Here is a 12,703-nt window from a genome sequence, read left to right as displayed (position 1 = left end):
TTATATGTATATTTTATGACAACATCTATGTGTGGCTCCCAACATGTTTTTACTTGTATATGAATGGATAATGTTGTTATGACATGATAAAGGATAATGCAACAATTGACATGAGGTAACGATGGTTCATAGTGATTCTCAAATAAATATGAGATCCCTTGACTTAATTTTGTTGTTTACACCTATAGGTTACATGTTAATGATGTGTTTGATGAAATGCTTATCATGGCTAGTAGGGGTCTGGTTATGGTCTTGTTCAGTTTACTGATTTTGCATCATCATTTCCCTATATTTTTATTGGTTCTAAGATATCACTCCATTATGGGGAATGACTTAGGCTATGGGCCTAAAAAAGGTGGCTTAAATCCCAGGGTCACTAGCACAAAACTGATAACTTTGATCTCTGGTCATTGGCAGGCAAGACTGTGAGAGAAAATTTTGGTTTCTAGTCATTCCCTTGCCCATAGCATGAGAGAAACTGTGGCCTAAGATATCCAAAACAATAGTGGGACCCAGGGATAGGTTGTTTGAGTGGCTAACTTGTCTCTTGAGGGCTTTGTTGATGATGTTGGATGACTGTGTGTGATGTTCTGTCGATTCCACTTCCTTAAGGTCACATAGGAGGTCGAATCTGATCATAGTAGCCTCTCATATCATGTTTACCCCTACTAGATGTAGGAGGAGGGTGTTAAACCCCTTTTCCTCCTAGTGGCTTGATTATAACAAAACCTGATAGCCTACTAGTGGTTAAGTTTGACTAATTCAACTCTTAATTAAAATTACAATATCGACTCTTATAGAGTATTATTCATTTTGATAATGTGGCTAACTCATTTTCCATGAATAATGGGTGCTAACATGTGTAGAAATTTTGAATAATTTAACACATATTCAACAGATATTATCTTGATCATGTACTATTGCGGAATACATACACAATACATAAGCTCCTCTATGTTGATCATCAATATAGCAGCATCAATAACAATAAAACATCAAGAGCATTCACACATTAACACAGTATGTAACCCGGGGAAAGCATCTCGCTAAAAACCCCACACTATCTGTATATTAATGATTGAGACCATGTAACACTACAAAGTACAATGCTTATCACAAGTAATCCAGTACCAGCTCCACCTGTTACACACAATACAGCTCAGATCTGATCTCCAAATCTATTCCACTGCTTGCCTGCCTCTCCAGCTCAATACCTACTCAAGAACTGATGAGAATGGTTTACCAAACTCATATTTCACCTGCAAAGAATCACTCACACTATATTGGAGGTGAGCACAGGCTACAATTCTTAATATTGGCCAATTCATTGGCATACTCAATCCCTCTGATTGTGCAAATCATCATGCACAACTATAGTCACAATTGATAGCAATCTGATTCTCTAACACCTGTCTCTGCTGAACTGAACATGCACTGACATGCAACTGAGTTAACTGATGTATTCTATAGTTGTATTATGAGTTAATAATTAGTTTAACAACTCATCATTAGTCTATTTGCAGTTAGACTAACTACAACCAGTTTAACAAAGCTAAATTGAACACAACTCCATCAACTGCACCTCTAGTCCACTAAACTCAACTCACTTGAGTTCTAACTGAAGTCCTGCATGCAAATATTAGTCATCCCATAGGTAACCACGTATTTCCCTTTGGGATCTGCATGTACCACATCCGTAGCTCATCTTGAAGTGCTCCAAGAGAATAAGATCAAGTTTATAGTCCAAATATTATTATGAGACAATAATATTTGACTTTTCTATTTTTGACAGCCAGTCTAAAAATAGACTTTGATCACTCACACTGCGATCACTCACACTGTGGTCACTCATACTGTGGTCACCCACACTGTGATCATCCCTGCTGGGATCAAAAATAGAACTTGCGCCATAATTTGCCTGCGGGCCCACTTAGTGAAGGTGACTCTTTTCACTAAGCTCCATCATCTTGTTGCAATCTCAACACTCCCTCTCGACAAGATATGGATTATCAGCAACCCCTATCCTGCCTTGGTGGTACTCGAATTTGCTCCTGGTGAGAGCCTTCGTTAGAATATCAGCATCCTGATCCTCCGTTGGAATGTATGAAAACAACATGATCCTCCACTGCACACAATCTCTGATATGATGGTACCTGATGTCAATATGCTCAGATCTATCATGAAATATAGGATTAGCCGAGAGTTTAATGCAACTCTGGTTATCACAGTAAATCACAGTAGGATCCAAATGAGAACCGAACAAACCAACCAGGATCTTCCTCATCCATATAGCCTCGCATGCAGCCAAACTTGCTGCCATATACTCGCCCTCCGCTGAACTGAGTGCCACGGATCTCTGCTTCCTGCTGTACCAAGAAATTGCTATTGATCCAATACTGAAGACCCCTCCTGATGTGCTCTTTCTGTCCATTGGACTCCCTGCCCAATCTGCATCCGTGAAGCCACATAGCTTCACCTCATCCTCCTGTCTATACCATAAACCATATCCCGATGTGCCTCTCAAGTAGTGCAATACATGCTTGCCCGCCTTCTAGAAGAGCTTGGTAGGCTTAACCATAGCTTGTGAAAGCTAGTTAACTGCATAGCATATATCGGGTCGTGTATTGACCAAATACATCAGCGACCCCACCAAATGTCGATAAACAGTGGCATCCACTTCTTCTCCCGAAGTGGCATCCTCCTTCCTCCAACCTCCAGGAAGAGGAGTATCAACAGGCTTGCAGCCATGCATGTTGAACTTCTCAAGTATCTCCCGAGCATACTTGCCCTGAGAAATAAACAGTCCACCACTGCACTGCCATATTTCCAATCCTAGGAAATAGTGAAGGAGGCCCAAGTCCTTCATCTCAAACTCTGTAGCAAGATCCTTCTTGCATGAAAGTATCAACATCTCATCACCCATTAGAATCAAATCATCAACATACAGTACAATGATAAGCAACTTACCCTCCACCACAATCTGGTATGGGTTAGGATCTGCCTCGCTCTTGGAGAATCCAAGTCCTGTGAAATAGCTGTCTATCCATGTGTACCAAGCACGTGGTGCTTGCTTCAACCCATACAACGCTCTCTTGAGCCTGCACACATGCGACTCGCTGCTGAAGACCTCAAAGCCTTTGGGCTGCTCAATGTACACCTCCTCCTCAATGACTCTGTTGAGGAACGCAGTCTTCACATCCATCTAATGAATGTGCCATCCCATCTGCGTTGAGAGAGCATGAATCGTCTGTATGGAAGAATACCTTGCAACAGGTGCAAAGGTCTCCTCATAATCGATCCCCTCTATCTGTGAAAAGCCTCAGGCAACAAATCTTGCCTTGTACTTCTCCACACTCCCGTCAGCTGCCTGCTTGATCTTGTATATCCATCTCGAACCCACCACTGATTTCCCTTCCGGTCTAGGAACAATCTCCCATGCACTGTTTCTGACAATAGAATCATACTCTTCCACCATGGCGTCTACCCATGCGGGATCCTCCACAGCTTCCTCGAAAGAGGATGGCTCAGTCATAACACACTTTCTCATAAGAGCCATGTATCCAGTGTACCGATCAGGTGACTGTCTCTACCTGCGTTGGGCTGTAGGTGGTCCTACAACTTTCTCTGCATCTTGAGCTAGTCGCTCAGCTTCTGTCAAGCGCTTTCGCCCTCTGATGGTTGGCGCTGCATGAGTGGTCTCTTCCACTCCATGAACCTCATCCTGTGGCTGATCCACGTCCTGAAGCTCATCCTTAGGAACTAATAGCTCCTCATCTGCATGCAAGTGTAGCTCCCTCTCAAGCAAACACTTCATGGCTTTCTCCTCCTGAAATTTTATATCCCGTCGCACGACAGTTTTACCACTGTCTGGCAAATACACATGATAGTTGTGGGGCATATCAATGTACCCCACAAATATCCCAACCTCTACGGTCGGCTCCAGCTTCTTCTTGGCATCCTTCATCACATGCATGTAAACATTAGCACCAAAAATCCTCAAATGAGAAAGATCAGGCTTCTTACCAGAATAAGCCTCCTCGGGTGTACTCATGCCAAGTATCCTATGAGGACAATGGTTCTGCACATAAACTGCTGTATTGCATGCTTCCGCCCATAAGTGAAGGGGTAGGCCCTGATCATGCAACATTGCCCGTGCAACACCCACAATCGTTCTGTTCTTCCGCTCAGCTACCCCATTCTGCTGTGGGTTATGGGGAGCTATGAGCTCTCTACAAATCCCTTCTGCCTTACAGAAATCCTTGAACTCATCCGAGATGTATTCACCACCATTATCGCTCCTAAGAGCCTTCACCTTCTTCCCTGACTCCTTCTCGATCAGTGATTTGAATTCATAGAAGTTTGAATATGTCTCGCTCTTCTTCTGCATGAAGAAGATCCAGCACTTACGAGAGAAATCATCAACAAAAATCACATAATACCTGTGTTTTGCTGTCGAAGCAACTGAGAAAGGTCCACACACGTCTGTGTGAATTCTCTCAAGGATCGTCGTGGCGTGACTATCCTTCTCGTGAAATGTGGCTTTCACAAACTTCCCCAAAGTACACCCCTTGCACTGATCTGACTGCGCAAGTGTGCCTTTAGGAAGCCCTGTAGTGATCTGCTGCAGTATCTTCAAGGCTCCATGGTGAAGGTAACCCAATCTCTTGTGCCACAACTCGCCATCATCCTGACTCACCAATCCTTCTGCCTTGCCCGCCATTGCTGCGCATCCATCTACATGCAACTGATAAAGGTTCCTCACTCGAACCCCTATCTTCCGGGTCTCACCAGTTGTCTTGCTGCGCAGGAAAGCCTTTCCCTCGCTGAAAACAACATCATACCCCTTGTCTTCTAACATTGCCACTGAGATGAGATTCTTCATCAATCCTGGAACATGCATGACTTCCTTCAATATGAAGGGTTTACCAGACTCCCTCTCAAAGGAAATGGTACCGATACTGGTCACGCTGTATCTACCATCATCGCCCATCTCGATGTGCACTCCAAGATCTTTGTCCTCCAGATCAGAGAACAAATCTCTATCTCCCATCATGTGAAAAGACGCACCACTGTCTAAGAACCACACCGATCCCATCACACTTGAAACCAAGCATGCGATCAATGAAAAATCAAGCTCAAACTGTGAGGCTAGAGCCTCTCCTGCTGAAGATCCAGCACCCTGCTTGTTCTTCTTCTTCTGCGGACAATTAGTGGCATAGTGTCCGTGCTGGTGACAGTGAAAACACTCACCTTGGACATATCCTGCTTCTTACCTTTCGCACCAGACTGAGAAGCTTTCTTGCTCTTCCCTTTCTTTGCTTTGGCAGCCAAGTCACAATTCTCTTCATCAGCTCCCTTTGACGAAGATCCGTCCCTGGTACTCCGCCTGATCTCCTCCTGCACAAGATCTGACCATAGTCTTTCTCATCCTGGCAATTTCTCCCGACCATTGACAGAGTCCTGATAGGAATACCAACTCTTCGGAAGACCAAGGAGAGCCAAGCTCACCAAGTCCTCATCATCGACAGTAACCCCCACACTTCCCAGCTCATCTCGACACTGAGTGAACTTCGTGAGATACTTGGCTATACTGTCACCCTTCTCGCATTTGATGTTTCTGAGTTTATCTTTGAGCGCCATCTTCCTCTAATCGCTCTTGCTTTGGAATAATTCTGTTAATGATTTCCACATCAAATATGAAGTAGCCTTTCCATGGAGGCTGGACACAATGTGATCCTTCATGCCCTCCAACAGAATTCTTTGACATTTTGCGGTCTTCTTTTGCCAAGCATCAGCTTGAGTAGCATTAGTAGGCTTTGGGACATCCGTCTCTATGAACTCCTTCAGCCCGTTATCATCCAATACTGCCTCCATCCTGTCCTTCCATGCAATATAGTTTGATCTGCCCTCAAGAGCATACTCCAATCGCAATCCGTTGAAAGACATTGCTGCGTTGTCACCAATAAAACACTGCTGCAAATTCGAATTCCACCAGCAACCAACTCAACTGCCTCGGATCTAAGATTCGTGAGAACACAATTTTTCTCGTACAGAGATTGACTGTATGGGCATTCACCAATTATCTCACCTTCCAAAGGAAGGATGAATCCAGAGGCTACCTGGCCTGATTACAGACTCTGCCTGAAGAAATAGAATGTAAACACTTCCTGAATAGTAGCTCTGATGATCAACAGCTCTGATACCATGTAGAAATTTTGAATAATTTAACACATATTCAACAGAAATTATCCTGATCATGTACTATTGCGGAATACATACACAATACATAAGCTCCTCTACGTTGATCATCAATATAGCAGCATCAATAACAATAAAACATCAAGAGCATTCACACATTAACACAATATGTAACCCGGGGAAAGCATCTCGCTAAAAACCCCACACTATCTGTATATTAATGATTGAGACCATGTAACATTACAAAGTACAATGATTATCACAAGCAATCCAGTACCAGCTCCACCTGTTACACACAATACAACTCAGATCTGATCTCCAAATCTATTCCACTGCTTACCTGCCTCTCCAACTCAATACCTGCTCAAGAACTGATGAGAATGGTTTACCAAACTCGTATTTCACCTGCAAAGAATCACTCACACTCTATTGGATGTGAGCACAGGCTACAATTCTTGATATTGGCCAATTTGTTGGCATACTCAATCCCTCTGATTGTGCAAATCATCATGCACAACTATAGTCACAACTGATAGCAATCTGATTCTCTAACACCTGTCCCTGCTGAACTGAACATGCACTGACATGAAACTGAGTTAACTGATGTATTCTATAGTTGTATTATGAGTTAATAATTAGTTTAACAACTCATCATTAGTCTATTTGCAGTTAGACTAACTACAACTAGTTTAACAAAGCTAAATTGAACACAACTCCATCAACTGCACCTCTAGTCCACTAAACTCAACTCACTTGAGTTCTAACTAAAGTCCTGCATGCAAATATTAGTCATCCCATAGGTAACCACATATTTCCCTCTGGGATCTGCATGTACCACATCCGTAGCTCATCCTGAAGTGCTCCAAGAGAATAAGATCAAGTTTATAGTCCAAATATTATTATGAGACAATAATATTTGACTTTTCTATTTTTGACAGCCAGTCTAAAAATAGATTTTGATCACTCACACTGTGGTCACTCATACTGTGGTCACCCACACTGTGATCATCCCTGCTGGGATCAAAAATAGAAATTGCGCCATAATTTGCCTGCGGGCCCAATTAGTGAAGGCGACTCTTTTCACTAAGCTCCATCATCTTGTTGCAATCTCAACAACATGGAATTCTTGTTTGATCAATTTAGTGTCCTAAATTGCTCTACATAAATTATCAATCTGGGTATCGTAAACTAATGAAGTGTAATGCATTGTTTGTGCTAGCTAACCCTTCTTACTTCATTGTTTTTATGTTTTATGTTGCTTTGGGGGTTTTTGATCTTTTAATTCCTAATGATTTACAATGTAAATTATCAAAACTAAATCTAACTTTCTTAAAGACTTCTCAAAATCTAAAAATGAAAATAGAGCTAAGAAAGAAATGCAAATAGAGCTAAGAAAGATATGGAAACAAAGCTAAGAAAGAAATGAAAACAAAGTTTCTATTCTTATTTTACTATAATTTCCAAATCATGAATTAAAACTGAAATTAAAATTTGCAACTGATGTCTAACTAATTACAGAAATAAAACTAAATGAAATACTTGGTTACTCTTCCTCTCAATTTTGGGAGAAAGTCTCCTTGGGATGACATTTAAGTAATTTTGTACTTCATTAATCTAAGAGAAAGCAAATACAAAGATGCAGAAATAACTCATTTCATAGATGAAAGGTTCAACCACTTAGTTAAGGATGAATTATCAACTTGAAGGGTTTTCCATAAACATTCATTAACCCCATGAGTTAGTATTTTGAAGGAAAAATGAAATGGCGAAGATAGTAAATGACACTGATCAGTTTAATTGAGAAAATAAATAAGAAAAATAGTGAATGAAGTAAACTATCCAACAATGTATCCTTATCATTCTTCAATCCTACTCTCATCTTGAAACAAGGTTAGTTTTTAATTGAAGAAACAAGATTACACTATTGAGTTCTATCTTCTAAACTACTGATAAGAACTAAAAAGAAATCAAGCTAATGGAAATTGCTCTAAATTATAAACACTGTTAGTAAGAAAACGATAATAAACACTGTTTTAGAAAGAAAATGATGAATTTACAGTTAACAAGAAGAAGAAAAATAAATAAAATGAAACCTTCTTCAGTGTAGGGCCCCTCTACAATTGATTAGGCTACGCTTGCTCAATAAACTCCAAGAAAAGTCCTTCAAATGTTCATAAAAACATGTGGTCTTCTCATATTAAAACAGGGACACAAAATGCCCAAAAATTACAGAGTCTAGAACTTTGATTTCACATTAAAACTATTACTAACTTCTTTGGTCCCTTACATGGGTATTTATAAGAAAAAATATATCACTGTTTGTGGAGAAAAGCATGCTACAACCAAACACGTAGAAGACAGATATGCGGAATTTCTTCCTCGGCTGCTGGAGAAATAAATCCAAGACATGGTGGTTGTTGGATTTGTTTGTACAGGTGGCTGTTGGAGTCCGTAGGTACAGGTAGTTGCTCTGGATAACGCTTCCCATCACTGTGAAATGCATTAATTAACCATGAAACAGAGTCTTGTTACCCTCGGTCTCTTTGTGTTTGACTTATCCATTGACCATAGTCTTATGCCATCTTCTTTGTCGACCTGGGCTGAATGAATAGGACAGGGTCCATGTCATGATGATTTCAAAGCTGCCCATGTGGCTAGTTTCTCCTTCTGACACCTGGAACCTGTTAGAGCATGGAGGTAGCTGCGAAATAGCCAGTTAGCTGCAGAATAGGCTGCATTTCGTAGCTAATATACAAAAATTTATTCAAACAACAAAACATAAAAAGCATAACATGTAAATCACTAAATGTCCTCCTCAAGACAGTATATACTGGTCATTAGTGATGAGAATGCATCTTTATTATGGAAAAACAAAGAAAATGAATGAGAAGAGTTGCTAGGGAAAGAGTAATTTTGAGGCTCAACATACCCCCACTGCAAAATCATTGCATGTCCCCATGCAATTTTCAAAAATGTGAACTTATTTATCCTATTGCATCTGTTTTGGCACTTCTGCCAACACATCCACCTTCATTTTCTTACTTCTCCTTGCACTGACTGCCATCCTGGGCTTCTTCATAAGAAGTCTGTATTTGAGGTTGATAAGTGTTCTACTCAAATTCCTACTTTTTCCTCTTCAGCTTCCTATTTTTCTTGTACCATAATCCTAGGTACAACATTGTGTTTTCATGAATGGATTTATCTATATTGTTTTGTTCCCTCAAGGTTTCATTTTCTTTTTGAATATGCCTGTTCAAAGTCTCTAACTCGAAGATTTCTTGTTTGAGAGAGCTAGTTAGAGGTTCTTGTGGATTGATAGGCTGCTTTAGATTGGTTGAGGATCCTGGATCCATTGAGGTATCCTTCCTCTCTAATGAATCTATGTAGTCATAGACTTGTTGTTGTATTGGATCTATGCCAGGAGAAGCTCTGCTTGGGCTGCCTTCAAAATTCTGTGGAGGAGAGTTTTGTGGACTGTGTTCAGGTGGAATACTATTAGGAGATTGAACTGGGGTTTCTTCCTCTAATTTTATGAACTAGGCTCCTTTTGATGTTACCTTCCTCACCTTACCTCAAAGTCTAGAGCTCCTTCTCAGGTTTTGGAAGCTTATGGTTTCTTCTCTTGTGTCCTTCTTCCTCTTCCCTATCTCCTTCTTTTTCTTGATTTTCTCCCTAATCTTGGTCAGTCTTTTAGAGAGTAATTGTTCATCTTCTTGTGGCGATGAAGGTTCAGGAATGTCTTCATTGATTTCTTTAGCTCTGTCTTTCATTTTTCCTTTCTGTTTAGTCTACTTTCTAACCTCTGGTTTAGAAGCTGTCTCTGCATCATTCTTTTGTGAGGAGGTTGCATATTTGTTTTGAATGTTAATATTTATCATTCTCCTCCTACTTTTCTTAACGTGACTCTCCTCAGGTGACTTTGGGGCATCCTGGAAAAAATTTCTTACCAAGAAGTCTTCCCAGGTATCCCCTATACTTTTCAAATGGAATTCAACTAGTATTTTCACTAGTCCATGATGATACATAGTTGTTTCTATGGATTCAATTTTCTTTGGACATTTGTAGCCATCCTTCTGAGACTATTTAGAAGGAAGAAGGGAAGGTTGATGGTTCCATTTCCTAAGAAATTCATCAATAAGCGTATATGGTAAACATACATAAAACCAAATCTTCCTTCACATGTGATGAATTTTTGCAATATCAATAGCATATTACCCCATTTGTTCTTGAGTTCTGAAATAGGAATTCTCTTCCTAAATACTGTAACATCCATAATTGGGTTTCTAAGGATCACTTTCCAAGATTCACCATGAAATTCCTTGTTTTTAAACCATCTTTCTCCTTGTCTCGGTAGCTTTGTTGCTTCTGCTATGAAGGATTTTGTGATTGCAAATTTAATATCTCCTATCTCCACTTCTATGCCATCAAGTGACCTTGCAAAAGACTTGGTAATTTCCTTGTGGTAGCTGTCAAATTTCTCAATAAAATTTAACCATCTGACCTTCTGTAGCATCCTTTTAAGTTGTGGATACCCCTCCATATACTTTACCCCCATGGGCTCTGTCCTGACAATAAGCCCCATATACCCTATTTTCGGTTAACCTTCAAAATTACTCTTACGGTCTATAAAACGAGTGCTATTTAAGAAATGGAATGACTGTGTGTATGGAAATGGAATGACTGTGTATATATGAAAATGGAAGGACTGTGTGTATATGAAAAATGGAATGAATGTATATATGGAAAATGGAAAGACTGTGTATATGAAATCAGTGTGTGTATATAGGAGAGATAAACTTAAGGGTTTGCGTGTAATAAATAGACAGTAAGGGTTTAGAGAGTCGTAGATAGGTAGGTCACATCGTCATCTTGACCATTAACAGGTGGAGTTGTGGAGGACTGTTTGAGTACAGGCTATGGAGTTTGAAGTGGAGATTTGTTATGAAAGAATCATTGAGACCGCTTGTCATTAAAGATGGAAGATATGGCGGAGACATGTGATTATACATACTATACAAACTTATGTTTTCAAATTTCTTTTTGAATAAATCTTTGCATTTACCTTTGGAACCTTTACCTTTCGCTTGCTAATTTTTTTGATATTGACCCACAAGTACCTTGAGCATGGTTGGCCTTCAAAAATTGATTTTTTTTCAATTCCCTGCATACATGCTTTTACTATGAGTTGTACACTTGTGCTTGAACTGATAAACAAATTGTAGTTGCATAATTAGATTAGCTGCAGAACAGAATTAGCTGCAGAACGTGAAAAGAAAGTGAAATATGGCTTATGGATCATGAATGAAATGGAAGTGGCTATGTAAGTGAAATGAAATGAGATGTAAGACAAGATGATAAATGAAATGAAAATATAATGAAAGCTATAAAAGGAAAAATTGAAAAAATTATTGATGAAACATGACAATGAGATGAAGTGAAACTGCAAAAATAAAATGGAGTGAGGTGAGATGAGATGATGAATTTGTAGAATCTAAATTGCAAAGTGACTGTAGATTTTTATCACTACTTATTACCGAAAGAAAATGGAAAATATAGGGTGTCAAAAGCCTCTTATTTTCACCATGTATTTTCTATATAAGTATGCCAATCAATGATTGGTTTTCAACTTGAGGTAAATTATAGATTGTGAATTAAGTGGGGTTGGGGGGGTTTGCAACTTGAGCTAGGGTTGGCATTGGCGTTAGGGTTTTGACTTTGGGTACCATGGCGAGACGCGCAGGGGGAGTGCTGCTCCCTCCTACAGTCAGGTAGTTACAGATAGAAGTAAGGAGGCGGGAAATCAACATTTCAAAAAACCTCTGGAGAAGGAAACAAAGGCAAGAAGCATGGGAACATTGGGAAGAAACGGACTTCAGGCACAGGAAGGGGATCAACAGGAAACAAGTAAGGAGAAGGATAATGGAGGCAGTAGTGAAAAACCTACTTCCATAAGGACAACTGGGGTCTGCAAACCCAAGTCGAGCATAATCCCCCAGGTCATCTTGAGCGATCTAGCACTTCAAGCGCATAGGGATCATATGACGGAACATGCGATCATATGCAAATTTATGGGGATATGGCCAACAGAGAGGGCATTGCACGTGTGGATAAGGAGCCATTGGAAACCAAAGGGGGAAATACACCTCCATCTGGGATCTAAGGGCTTCTTCACAGTGGTGTTCACGAGCCTAGAGGATAAAGATAGAGTGTTCGAAGGGGGGCCATATTTCTACGTTGCTGCAGGACTCTACATGTGGCCATGGATGATGAACTTTGTCCCGGAACGTGAAACATTCACATCGGTACCGGTATGGATTAGAATATACTCCCTTCCTCTGGATTATTGGCTACCAGAATCTCTGAAAACAATAGGCAATAAGCTGGGGCATTTTCTAAAGATCTCAGAGGCAACTCTAAAAGGAAAATATACCTCCTTCGCCCGAATATGTGTGGAAATGGACTTATCTGGAGCCCTTCCAGAAGCGATAATTTTAGAAGTTTATGA

The sequence above is a fragment of the Pinus tabuliformis genome, chromosome 4_2 (assembly GCF_031772625.1).
Source record: "Pinus tabuliformis cultivar Carrire ecotype Pingquan chromosome 4_2, CPIR1, whole genome shotgun sequence".
NCBI lineage: Eukaryota > Viridiplantae > Streptophyta > Pinopsida > Pinales > Pinaceae > Pinus > Pinus tabuliformis.
The sequence above is the reverse complement of the archived record's forward strand: the minus strand, read 5'-3'. Positions refer to the sequence as shown.